The sequence below is a fragment of the Gossypium hirsutum genome, chromosome A03, assembly GCF_007990345.1.
Source record: "Gossypium hirsutum isolate 1008001.06 chromosome A03, Gossypium_hirsutum_v2.1, whole genome shotgun sequence".
In the NCBI taxonomy this organism is placed as follows: Eukaryota; Viridiplantae; Streptophyta; class Magnoliopsida; order Malvales; family Malvaceae; genus Gossypium; species Gossypium hirsutum.
This window is the reverse complement of record NC_053426.1, coordinates 1,826,959-1,841,659: the sequence shown is the minus strand read 5'-3', so window position 1 is coordinate 1,841,659 and position 14,701 is coordinate 1,826,959.

Genomic DNA, 14,701 nt, shown 5'->3' with positions numbered 1-14,701 from the left:
TCCATACATTTATTTAAAGTATGTTAACTATTCATGGCCTTTAATTGATTTATTCTTTAAACACATCGTTCCATTCACCGATGCTATTTATTAATACCAATCTTGTTACACTTCGCTTTTCACTTACCATTAATTTATCTATCATAACATTAGCTTACTTATTAACATTCACACAAAATCATTCAACGACCTATTATCTTCAACAATATATGATTTGCCAGCCAATTATCACATCTTTCTTTCTACTATCATTAGTTATATGATCACAATTTAATCATTTTCAATACAATAATCTTTTTGCCTTTTCATTCAATAGGTACAATATTTCAAATATTTAATCAAGAAAGTTTTTTACCCTTAACAAAGGCCCAGTAGACTAAATAGAATACATAAAATATACAAAACAGAATGGAAAATCGCCGAAGCGAATAATGGGATAAGACAGAAGTACGTAACGGGACACCGCCGAAACAAGTAAACAAAGAGCACGCTAAGTTTCCTTAATGGCATGCCATCTATATCCCACTAGTTCTTATCTCGTCTACTTGGGCATTCTTATCATTCTCAATTACATTTTCACATTTCAAAACAAAATTCAAAAACTTTACATGTATTTAAATTTAGTCCTTGTAACAATAATTCACATAACAATAGTTTTCCACTTTTAATAATACATGTAACATATATTATTTGTTAGTACATTTCCATAATTCACTATTTGTTCTCATCAATGCTATCGCATGTTACTTTTAAATATTTTACAATTTAGTCCTTAGGACATCAATTCAATAAATAAAAATTTCATCTCTTTTTAATACATGTAACATGTTTCATTACTTAGTATAATTTCCATAATTCATCATTAATCATTATTATACATATCATATATCACTTTTACATACTTTTCAATATAATCCTTTCTTACTCATACTTCATCAATATTATTCACAATCTTACCATAACATTTCTGATATCAATCTTTTACATATTAGTTAATGTGTACACTTACTTTTAACAGTAACATTTCTATTTTTTATTTTTTACAATTTAGTCTTTTTTCACATCCTTAGTCTTTTTCTAACTTTTCCTTCTATTTCTTTGTTATAATTTACTTAGTAAACACAACCAATTCATCAATCTTTATAAGCAATCATTAACATACCTTATTCTTCATCTATGTCACTTGTAAACTTATGATTAAATACCATATTAAATTATTTATTTATCTAATTAAGCTTAACCATTAACAACATATTTAAAATAAATAAGACTTTAGTTGTACTTACAACTCAAGGCTTTGAATCAAGCTTTCTTCTTCTCGATCTTCCTTTGGCACCTTCTTTACTTTATTTCTTTCTTTGTTTCTCATTTCTTCTTCATTTTCCATATAAAAACATACAATATTTACACATTAGAATTATTTTCACATATCACAAGCTATGTTATTCAAGTAAAACTAACATATATTTCATGTAAAGTTATTATTTCTTACCTCAATCTCTTATATCCAATATTTATCCCTACTTTGTCTCTCCTCCAAGGTAACTATGGTTGGGATTCTCATGAAATTAAAGTGATTACTACACTTCTCTATTGATTTCACTCTCTAATTATGAAGAAATTTGGAGGAATTTAGCTTAATTGGCTTGTAAATGGTGAAAATGACTTATTTGAAAAAGAAAGTAAAACTTTGAGAAGATGGCTATGGAGGGTGATGTGAAAGATAGAGAAGATGGCTTTTTATTCATCTTTTTCACCATTTTTTTACATTTTTCTACACTTTTCCAATAAAATATCTAATTATAATAATCATAAAATAATATTTACCATTTTACCCCACCAATTATGCTTTTACGCATTCCTCTTTAATCATTACATTTCCATAATTATCTATGCCCATTAATTACCATTTTGTCCTCCAACTTTTCCTACAATTCCATGGATGACTCATGCTTTCTTTTGGTAAATTTCCACCTCTAGTCCCTCTCCCTCTTTCATTAATTCAATTCGATCATTTTTATCTCTTAATTTTCTTACTTTGGCCCTAATACTTTTCACTTTCTTACAATTTAGTCAATACCCTAGATTGATTCCTCTTAGTATACAAACTTTGCATGTTACCTTCAATGTTTGTCTTCATTGTCTAATAACGTTGATAATTTCTAATTTCTGAATTTCTTAAATTATAACCGACTTATCATTTATTTGTCACTATTCCGAACTTCGAAAATTTTGGGGATGTTACACTATGGTTTTCAATAAAGCTGTCAATTGTTAAGGCCTAGTGTCCTAAATGTAGTATATTCATCAATTTATACTTGTAATTTTTTGAACAAATTGGTTTTATAAATTTTCATTATACATTAACATCATTTGTATATATCATTAATAGTTTTTGCATGCAAAAAAAAATGTAAGCAAATATTGACTCATTGATTATCTAATGTTTAACAATTATTAAGTTGCATTATATGGTCGGATCATAATATTCAATACTACAATTTAAATTGTTTATAATGGTGAATAGTGAATAAGAGTTCACTATTTTTTTTTTTGAAAGAAAGAGAGAAACACTCAATACTACAAGAAAAAGTTAAGAGGAGACCTTTTAACTAGATTTATATATGTTTTATCAAACTAAGACGGTGAAGTTAATGCGAGACTCCTATCATATTTCAAGGTTATATGTACTTCCTCTATTTTGGTGAAATAATATTATGTGAAACATCTTCTGTAGAACATCTTTTGGAAGATATGTCTTTTCGAATAATTTTGTTCTATGCTAAGTTATTCTATGAAGGCTTTGTTCTTTAACAATGTTGTTTTAAACATTGATTTTCTAAATAAAAGTTGTTCTTGAATAAAAAATATTCTAAGAATTGTTATTATGAACATAACACGTTTTGAATAAGAGTTATTCTTGAATAAGATCTACTCCAAACATGAGTTGTTCTTAACAAGAGCTATTCCTAACATGTTTTGAATATGAATTAATCTTGGTAGAACTATTTTGAACAACAATTGTTCTAAATATGTATATTTTTAAAGTTAGATGCTCTCAACATAAATGTTCATAACAATTGCTATTCTTGAAAAACAAGGATTCTAACTATGAGTTGTTTTGAATGACAATTATTTTGAATATCTCTTTTTGAAGAATAATTATGCTAAATAAGAATTGTTTCGAACAAAAGTTGCTTTCAATTGAAGTTTTATTTTGAATATAATTATTTCGAGTATAACTATTCTTGAAGATAGATTATTTCAAAGAATAATTATTAAAAAAAAGTGTTTCTATTTTATAAAATAAAAAATAAGGGAAGAGATATTAACATTGTTCTTGCCAAAACTAACTATATACTATAAAAGTAAAATAATATTATTAAAAACTTTAAAAATTTTGTACATGTATGAAAATAGGCCAAGCATCATTTGAGAGGGTTTTTTTTTTAAATTCCGTATAAATGTTTAACTTTTTGTTATTTTTACTCAAATAAATTAGTTTATATTTAACATTGATGGAATGAAATTTTTTCTCTAATTCTTTTATCGAAACATACCCTTATGACTATCTTAACAAATGGTTGAGGATTTGATTCTAATCCTCGGTATGAAACAGCTTTAAAATTTGTAACCAATATCTATCCCTTAATAGGTTTATAGAATGTAAATGATTAGTTACTAGACTTACTCCGACAAATACCCTGAAAAAAAAAAACACACCCTAATGAACTATACATGAATAATATCCATTATAGATTACCCTATAAAGTTTTAAATTCACTCCCCTTTTTAATACACCCTTTTCTTAATCAAGCACTTTTCTCTTTTCTGTTTTTAAGTTGAAGTAGCTCCAAGTACCATAATCTAGAAAAGTGAACAAGGCAAGTTTAGCTTAGCTATCTTGAAAAAGGTGTCTTGTCTCAATAAATTTGTAGACCAAAACACCCCTCATCCACATCTATACTCTCGTGATTCCCCCACTTTTGCTTCATTTTTAAGCCAATTTTGTGCTTACGAGAAAAAAAGAAAGGCTTTTTTTACTTTCAAGTCCAAACGCTTCATCTAGTTCATGATATAGGTTTACCCCATGAGCAATATAACTATGATTTGGTCACAAACTTCTCTCTTTTAGGCTTTTCTATGCACCTAACCTGGGCTACTCCTGCCCCAATGGGCTAGTGTTCAAAGTTCAAACATATTTTCTTTTTAGGTTCTCAAAGTTGTCTAACAATATGTCCAAATCTTCATGGTCTTGAATTGCTGGCAAAAGATTCATGGTCTAACAATATGATCATTTCAAGTTATTCCTTCAGATTTCTTTTTATATTCTTCATGATCGTTTTATAGTTTATGTTTGAGGTCTAGGGTTCATCACTATCCCTCTCAACAGTGTCATCTCCAAATAGGGGTAAGCCAGAAAATTACTTTGGAGGGTCGAGATGAATCATAAATTATTGGGGCGCAAAGTATAATTTTATCATTATACTAATATGTGATTTCATAAAAAAAATTTAAGGGGCTAAATAGAAAATCTACCATTTTGGGGGTCCAAGCCAACCACCTGCCCTTTGCCATCGTTTTTATCTCCAAAATTCGATCTTACATTCCCTCCTTGATTGTATAATGTACATTACAATTACATCCAACACTTTTTTATTTCATTTTAATTATTTTGAAATTCAGTTTGAGCAAGATTTAATTATTAAAATTTTTTTATAATGAAATTAAATTGAATTAAACTCAAGTTTACATTAATAACTTCAAATTTTAAGTACTAAAAAGCAATATCATTTCCAATTCAAAAATCATCTTTTTATTACCAAATCTAATCATGTTTTCCATACCCTTTTATTATTCTTTTTTGTTTTTAGAGAAACAAACAGATATGTACGCAGCTATCATTTAACAAAGGGGAGACATATATGAAGAATCTGCAATAAGCAAAGGCAAAAATTTTAGATCAAAACACCAACAATGCAAAAAACCCAACCTAAAGCAAAGCTTTGTCGCCTCCTTTGATCACCACTTTATTCAAGAGTTTATTTTATTATTATCCTAATGACGCAGATCTATTAACTTGTATTTTCATGTTTTTTTTTCCCTTTAGCCACCTCTCCGACAGACACCCAACTCATCATGTCATGCCCTAACAAAACACTTTTTACTGTCTCAATATGCAATAATTGATTAATTAATTAGGGTTTTCCCCCCTTATGATGGCCCAACTGTAGTCATTGTTATTACTTTCTATAATAATAGTAATTTGTTAAGGAGGTCGATTTTTTAAAAGAAATTTCCGAAATGTCGTTTATAGTATAGTAATTGATTTTCTAACAATAGAAAGTAAGTGAATTATAAGTTTTAGGTTTACAATTCAAGTCTTTTCACATGCAAGTGAGTTTTATAATTATTACACATCTTATATTGACACATCTGCTTTAAATATTGCAAGTCCACCAATCGAGACATTTTTAGTTCTATGAACCAAGCTCACCAGGTAGTTAATTGTTCACAGCACATTAACTCTTGACAGAGTATAAAAGAAAAAATCTCACCAAAAAAACAAATAGAAAACAATCAGCTATCCATCAAACAACATGTCTAAAACTTCTTCCAAGTTATCCCTCAATATAATCTAAATTAAATATACATATTATTTTTTAATGAAAAAATATTAATTATGTGTTACTTATGTTATACGTAGCCGTGTGTATATATATATTTAAAAATTAATCAAGGTATGGTTATGTAGATGAGTCTGAAATATCATTAGCATAATAATGGTTAAAAGCTGACCAAAGTCGTTCAAATGAATACCATTATTAAACGAAAAGTCCACAGCTTTACAGTTTGAAAGGTCATTAAAGATGGGTCACGTAGATTTCAGAATTTCCTAATCAAAAACCCAAAACAAGACATTTTTCAAAATAAAAAAAAAAAGAAAAAAATCACTTATAAATTTGGGTCTGGTTGGGAAAGTTTTAGGCATATCTAACACAGACATCACTTATAAAAATTTGTCCTTATTTGTTGAAACTTGAAGCCTCTTAAGTTGCCCTAAATGATTAATACAATGAAATGGTATATATGTAGAGCAGCAAACAAAAATTATCATTGTACACATTACATTAAGGATTTAAAGTCGATGTCGTTTTCCCCGTGCATGCATATCGATCATGTGTTTCTAATTTTTCTTATTTATATTTTATTAAGCTGATAAATTTTTTCAAAAAAATTTCTCTCCCAATAATCGAAGCTGTCGTCTCCATGCATGCATATGGATCATGTGTTTCTATTTTATATATTTTTCTGGTGAGTTGATTAATTTTTTCAACAAAAATCTTCTTCTAATAATCGAAGTCTTTGTTCTTATGTCGAGTGTTGTCCTTCACCTCCACCAAGAGTCGTGTACTGTTCACGAGGGATGTCTTCCTTGATAGTGATACAAGGATATGACCTGCAAGACTCAAACGATAAATGTCAGTATATGGCGTGATATTAGGGCTACTATACTTGAAAGTATGCTGCCTGAGTCCTTTAGGTTGGTAGTTTGGGTCCCTACACACCTAGGTGACCTACATAATTAATATCATGCCTTACACTAACACTTCTCCTTTGAGTCTTACAGTTTGTATCTTTGTATCACCACCTAGGAAGCTCCCCTCACTGGATCCCTTAACATATTTAATATAATAATTATATAATTTTATTATCAATAAAGTGTCGTTATTTGATATATAAATAATATACAATATTATAAACTATCGGTGCATCAAATATAATTCATCCTTGTTATAATCATGTTGAATGTCTCTCAATTTCCATTGGAAATGGAGGACAATTACCTCACCAGTCAAGCAAAGTAGGCAATCTTTTCTATATGTAATTTTAATTTCATGATGTTTTTGTTTTCTTCATTTTTCATCGTTTTCATGTTTAGGGCTGTTTTTCTATTACCATTTTTAAACAAAAAGGCAGCAAAGAGAGAAAAATAAATAAGGCTCCAAGAAAATATAATCTGGCCTAGAAAATTTTCATTCTACAAATCATCCAATATTTTTGTTTTATAATTTCTTCCTTTTTTTAAAGAATTATCAAATTGTGATTTTTCAAATCATAAAGTTGAATTAGATTTTTTTAATGATAAGTTAGTGAAAACAAATTTGGGGTTTTTCTTTTTTCAAATCATAAAGTTGAATTAGAAATCAATTTCTCCTTTAAATGTCATAAGAAAGTTTAGATTTAGATTGAGAAGGGATTGTATGAAACTGTAATTACACATTATCTTTTTTCATTTCCAAAATCAGATTTTTCTTCCTGATTCTCATTTTTTTCCCTAAAAAATTCAAATCCAACTAAAATAGCAGTTTCATACAACCCATTCTCGTTTGGATTTCGTTTTTTTATTTTTCAAATTTCATATCAGTCAACTAATTAATCTTTTAACAACTAATTTGGACTAAGATCATAATAAAAAATAGTAAGAAAATCAAATTATGTCAAAAGGGTTAAAATATGCACCAAGTCTTTATGTTTCTTTGTAAATTTAGAATTTGATCCTTCTATTTTTATTTTAAGGAATTTAGTTCTTATATTTTTCAAATTTCGAAATTTAAGTCTAATTGTTAACACCACCTTAAAATTCTTTTGTCAAATTTGTCGAGATGACATTTTAAAATAAACAAAAAATCCTCACTGGTAGACTTGTAACAATAAATAACGTTGTAATTAACTTGAAATTAATAGAAAAACTTTAACAATACTAACAATTGAACTTGCATTTTTAAATTTAAAAAATAGACAATTTAAATTTCTTAAAATAAAAAAAACTAAATTCTAAATATATAAAAAATATAAGGCTTAGAGTACATTTTAATTATAAATGGAAAATGGAACAAAGACTTCACCCTGCAATTTCTAGCCTTAATTATGAGAAGGGAGAAGTTGGTAGAAATCAATTGACGAAAAGGGACAATAAAAATAGAAAATTTAGTAATGGGGTATTAAAGAAGAAAGACCATAGTTGAAGTCACTTTCAACCTCATAAAAATGGAAAAGAAGCGAAGTGGGTTTATTTACTACATGAAAGTGGTAGTGGTTTTGTTCATAAAAAATTCGAAAATTTAAATTTTGAAAAATATATTTATAGAGAGGCAGAAGCGGAGGGGTAGTCAGTGTGGCCTTGCTCTTAAAAAAATTTGTTTTTATAATTCTTTTAGTTTTTAAGAAATTATAAATTAGTATAATAGTAAAAATTTTAAAAAAAAATTATTCAATTTTTACCTCAAATCCTTGTAGAGAGAATAGGATAATATTTATTGGTCAAATTCTGTTATTATACCTTGTACTTTGCGTAAGTTGTGGATTTAGTATTTGTACTTTAATTTGGTCATTTTCAATCCCTCTACTTTTAGAATTTGAAAATTTTAGTCCTAACCATTATTCATTAAGTTAAGTTCTGTTATTTTTTAAATTTGATGTGTTAAATATACTATCACATGTGTCATGTTATGTTTGTTTGTTATTTTTATATATTAGTCATAATAAATTAGTTAATAGATTTAACAGTTGTCGTTTGCATCAAGATGAAAATTTTGAAATTCAAAAAATATAGCCACTAAAAATGATCCAATTAGTGAATGTGGACTAAATCTATAACTTTACGCATAATATAAGACTAATAACATAATTTAACCAAACTGATTTAACTATCACCATTGGATCAGATCTTAAATTTCAAAATTCGAAAAATATAATACCTAAAATTAATCAAATTAAAGTATACTCCATAATTTACACAGATTACAGGGTCTAATAACAGAATTTAACCATATTTATTTTTAATTGACATGAAATTTCTTGAGTTTTAAAAGAAAATCACATGAGGGACATAAAATAAAACCAAATCATGTTTTTCCCTAAACAATTCCCCAACATATCTTTTCCCTCAACACAAAATTACCTTTCAAATCTTCCCTTTTTTCAATTAATGCATATAATATAATATATAATAGACAGGAAACACATCTTTTAGGAAAATGCCTCCTAACCCAACTGCCATGGAACAGTTCCTATTATTGTTTTGTTCTTTTTCTTCATCATCTAGACAAAGTAAAATTCTGCTTTTATATCCTATATTTTGTATAAATTGTGAATTTAGTTCATACATTTTTCGAATCAGTCAATTTTAGTCATTTTATTTTTTAAATTTTGAAATTTTAGTCTAGGTTAAATGGTAGAAGTTAAATCTATTTGGTTAAATTTTACTATTAATATTATATTATGCGTAAAGTTTTATATTTAATCTATGTTCTCTAACTGAATAATGTTTAGTCTCTATATTTTTCAAATTATAACATTTCAATATTAATACAAATGACCATTAGTAAACCTATTAATTGATTTGTTTTTAGTAATGCATGGAAATAGCAACCTATCATATCATTATACATGCTATAATATATTTGTCGTATTAAAAATAAAAATAGTAGAATTGAATTTAATAAATTCAATAACTACCATTTGGTTAGGACTAAAATTTTAAAATCCTAAAAGTATAAAGATTAAAAATATTAAATTAAAATACAATGACTAAATCCATAACTTATACAAGAACTAATAGCAAAATTAAACCTCCAAATACAGAAAGAGATCCATTTGAGACAAGATCAGGCAAATTAGGGTATTGTCTTTAATGTTTTATGAATTTTATGTTATAGTTCCATTCTCTTTTTTGAGAAGAAAGCTAAAAACAAATACTATATATTGGAAAGGGTTTTGCATTATTAAATTTATTTTGATAAAATAAAATAAATTATATTAAACAACTAAGTACATATAAGATAAAAAAAATTGAAGAATTCTCGATCCTGTGGCAGTTAATCAATTGGACCGGATCTAAGTTAAGTTCCATTGATTTATAAAAAATCTTATTCGAGATTTAGTACATCGAATTTGTGCACAACTTTAATTTAATGATAATGTTTGAAATTTTAAGTTCTAGTTTCATGATTCGTAAAAGGAATATATTTTTTAATTTTAGTTTTTCTATCAATGTTATTTTTTATTATCAAAGAGAGATTAGTTTAGATCTCAATTATCTCATTAATTTTTATTATGGTTTTTGTTATATTATATGTCGATAATGACGGTAAAATTGATTGTAAGTTAAAAAAAAAGAAAAATAAAAATACATAGATTTTATGTGAAAAATCTACTAATGTTGAAAAACAACAATACAATAAATTTTAGACTGCACGCATTCTTTTTATAATTAACGTCTAATAGAAAAAGTAGAATCATTTACGGATTCGACCTGTGAGGCAAGGTCCGTACTTATTTTATCTCTTTAAAAAATAAATTGCGCCTCAAATTTTTTAGGTCAAATCAATCGAAATTCGGATTGCATAACTTTAATAATTTTTGTAAGTGATTGTCCCGTGGTTCACCGGAGTCATTGCACTAGAGCCTTCTTTCCTGTGGTTGTTGTCACATGTGTTGGCTTATGGTTTCTTTTTCTATCCGCATTTCAGCTGTCTCCTTTGTGGCTTGACACCCTTTTTGGGGATTCGATGTGGCATGGTCTCCTTCGAAGGCATGCATGCTGGTGCCTGGTTGCATTAACCTTGCTCTTAAAACTGCTACTAATGCTCACTTCCTCTCCTTTCCCAATTTGGTGACAGGTTTTAGGGGTTGGCTTTTTTTTTTTGCTTGGCCGTCCGATTTCATCATTATACTTTGGGGATTCTTTGGGTCAATTTTGTTGTAATTATTTATTTTTATCGTAATTAAGGTATTTATTATCAATTTAGTCAAAATTTCTAATCCCAACTCAATTACCAATTTTTTTAAAGAAAAAGAAAATTAATAAAAAAAAAGACAAAAATGAACACACACAATGATAGCAAGCTCAAAGAAAAAAACACACATAATCCTAATCTAAATTATACTTATTGAACAAGATTTTTCAATAAGTGGCTTTAAATCCTCCTTTCTTCAAATGTTGCTTTCATTTTGATAAAATTTGATTCCATAAATAAAAACCAAAACACTTTCTTCACGCAAATTAATCGTAGTTGAGACGTTAAATTCCAATCAAATCACAATTAATTAAGCAATCATAGTACAGAAAATTAAATTAAATTAAGTAAAAAGATTTTGATTAGTGGGTAATTATGGGAAACTTGTGGAACCCAGTAAAATTCCATTTGTATTGTAAAAGGTGAATTTAGTGAAACTGTTAAAAATAAATAATATTGTTTTTGAAGTGCCAAATCACCTAACTTTGAACCATGCTTAATTTGATCCCCCCCAAAAACATATAAATTAATGGTGATTACTATTCAGAAACAGGTGTGAATGTTTTGATATTTAATCAAATAATAATTTTAATGATTTGACAATTCATCTTTTTGGGAAAAAAATGTGTAAAACTTTAACTTATTCTAAAATGTCTAATCAATTAAAATTGAATCTTATGCTTAATATAAACTAATGGAATTGACCAAAAGTCTAATTTATTTCATCATCAAACATTCAATCAACTTAAATCCACTAAAAATGACATTTGTATTATCACAATGAAAAATTAATAAAAGCTAATAACTATTTTCAAAAAATAAAAATACAAGGTGTTACCTTTTCAAAGTTAATATTGAAATTGAATCGAGTCAGTCAATTTGATTAAAAATACGTTAGTGTATTTGTTTAAAGTAATAAAAATAATATGTTGATTTATGAATTGGTATAAATTAAATTGAGTTAAAAAAATTAACTGTGTATATGATTGAATAAGTTGAATATGATTTTATGTTTTTAAATTTTTATGATTTTTTTTATAATTTTTTAATTAAAACTGAATTAATTGGCCGAATCAAGAATCAATGATAGAACTGATTTGACTATTGATCTTATTTAATATTGATGTTGATATTTAAAAATTTTAAGATATAATTAAGAAAAACTTATATCAATATTTTATTTTGACAAATTAATGATATTATAAAAATTAAGTAATCAAATTTCGCATTATAAGAATTGAATCTATAATTTCAGTATAGTAAAAAGATCAAACCCAAAATTTTACCACTAATATAATCATTGAAGGATTAACACTAATTAATCACCGTGATCAAACCATGATCAAGGGTGACGTCAAGGAGGCAAGTAGAGATCTCAACTTCCAAATTGATACATTTACATTCAAAATTATTAGAATTTATAAATTTATAAATTAATAGAATAGTAAAATTGTATTTTAATCTTTTAAAAAATTATAATTTAATTTTAACTTTTTCAAATCATTTTAAAAATTATAAAAATTTTAAATTAACACAATAACAAAATATCAAAAGCCAAATTTAGAATCAAATTAAATATTGTAAGTTATTAAAATCGGATCGATTAGACTAAAAATCGATTGATACACTAGTTCAATGTAAAGGAAAGAACCAATTGATTTACAAGTGAGTACAACAAATCAATTGAATTGAGATAAAAAATCAATCAAACCGATTAATAAAAGATTTATAAGTTTTAATATATATTTTTATTTTTATTTTTTTTAATACTTTAATTAATTAAAACAAAATTGATTGAATTAAAAAAATGATAGTATAATCAATTCCATTCCAAAATTATTTATAAAATAGGGAGAAGGTACTTGAACAAAATGATAATCTTTTTACCTTTTAGCTCCAACTTTTGTCGCAGAGAAAAAAATTTACTGTACTAACTACCAACAGGCAAATAGCTGTTATTATCTTAGGCTCATAGGGATATTTTCGTCATAAAAATAAAATAAGCATGGATCTTTGGAAAGGACATAAAAATATTAAGAAAATAGTTTGATTGAATTTTAAGTCAATTTGTATTGATATTGTTGTCAATACATAAAGACATGTGTTCGAGGTATAAAAACACATTATTTTTTTATTTATGAGTTGGAAAAGAATTATGAATAGTTCTAAACATTTTATCAAATATAACGGGAACTAATAAAATTTTTCAATAAAATAAAATAAAATAAAAATGATTAACTTTATTTTTGTATGAAATGACAAAGAAACCCCCACTGAATCATCAGAGACAGTAGAAAAGTAAGTAGGTTGGCTGCCTGCCTAACCTTTCCAGCCGGAGTTTAGTAAAAAAGTAAAAGTTAAATCAAAAGGGAATATCAAACATAATGGTATAATTATAATTTTAGGCCTCTAATATTACCAAAATTTAAATTTAATCACTTTATTTTAATTTGACGTAAATTTGATTCTTTATTATTTTTTATAATATTACTAGTAAGTTCAATTTAATAAATTTATTTGTTGCCATTTTTGAATTGGTAGAGTATGCCATTGAGTTTTGGGGGCCTATTTAAAATTTTTAAAATTTTAGGAGTCAAATTATTTTTTAAAAAAAATAGGTGCTTAAAAAGAATTTTCAAAAAATTTTAAAAATTTAAAAGGAATAATAAAAATTTTCAAAAATTTTGAAAGATTTAATTAAAATTTTCAGTACTTTTAGAAAGCTTAACTAGAATCTCTAAATATTTCTGGGGCTAAATAACATTTTCAAATATTTTAAGGAGCATAATCAAACTTCTCCAAACTTTTGGGCCCCTAGTTCCAACGTAGTTCCTACCACTGCCCATATTCGATTAATCCATGATGTTAAGTGTTTTTTTAATTTAATTTATGACTTTAATAACTATAACTAATCAAGTTTAGAGTACTAATAACATATTTTAAAAAATTAAAAGATTAAATTAAAATAAATAGATTAAATTATAAATTTCACAATACTAGAAGGACTAAATCAAAAATTAAACCCAAATACAGAAGAAAGCTAACTATAAATCAATCAAACAGCGCGTTACGACGGCAACCACAATGCCGCCGTTCGCAGAGATAAGACTAGAAGCAATGACTTTAGACCCACGCGCTATTAGAATCATATAAAGACACGATTGCTCAAAAGTGGGGCCGTAATCTAAAAAGATGAATATGATTGGACTGTGTTGTTAAATCGCGTTGGGTGTGCGCCGCAAGCTTTCTTTTCGGAGTTTTTTTAACTTTTGATTTCAACCACTTATTTTTATCTCGTTGTTTGTGAGTAATAATAGTTTTTTCTAAGTTTGTTTTTTTGGGGGCTTATTTTTTTACTCTTCTTTTCTTTCTTTTTCCCTTTACCATGTCGTAAAAAGTAAATTTTGCTTTACCTTTTTTTATTTACTTGTCCATTCATTTTATATATATCATTATATTTCACGTTAAATATTAGGGTTAAATCGAATTTTGGAGTTTTAACTTTACAATTACTTTTATATTGAGGATTGAATTATATTTATTATGAACTTAGTAATTCATCCTCATTCGGGTTTAAATTTTATGTGTTAACGTGAGAATAATTGTCAAGTTCAATGACTAATTTGGACAAAAAAATTTCAAACCCTAATATGAAAATAATTGGTTACTTTAGGCCATAATGTGAGAACAATTATTGAGTTTAAGGTCTAACTTGAAAAAAAATTAAATCCCTAATGTGGGAATAACTGTCAAGTTTAAGACCTAACTAGAATAAAAAAATTAAATCTCAATATAAGAATAATTATCAAGTTTAAGCTTAATTAATGATTTAACCTAAATATTAACTTAGGTTTAACATTTTCAAAAATAATTATTAGTGCATAATGTATTTTTAAAAA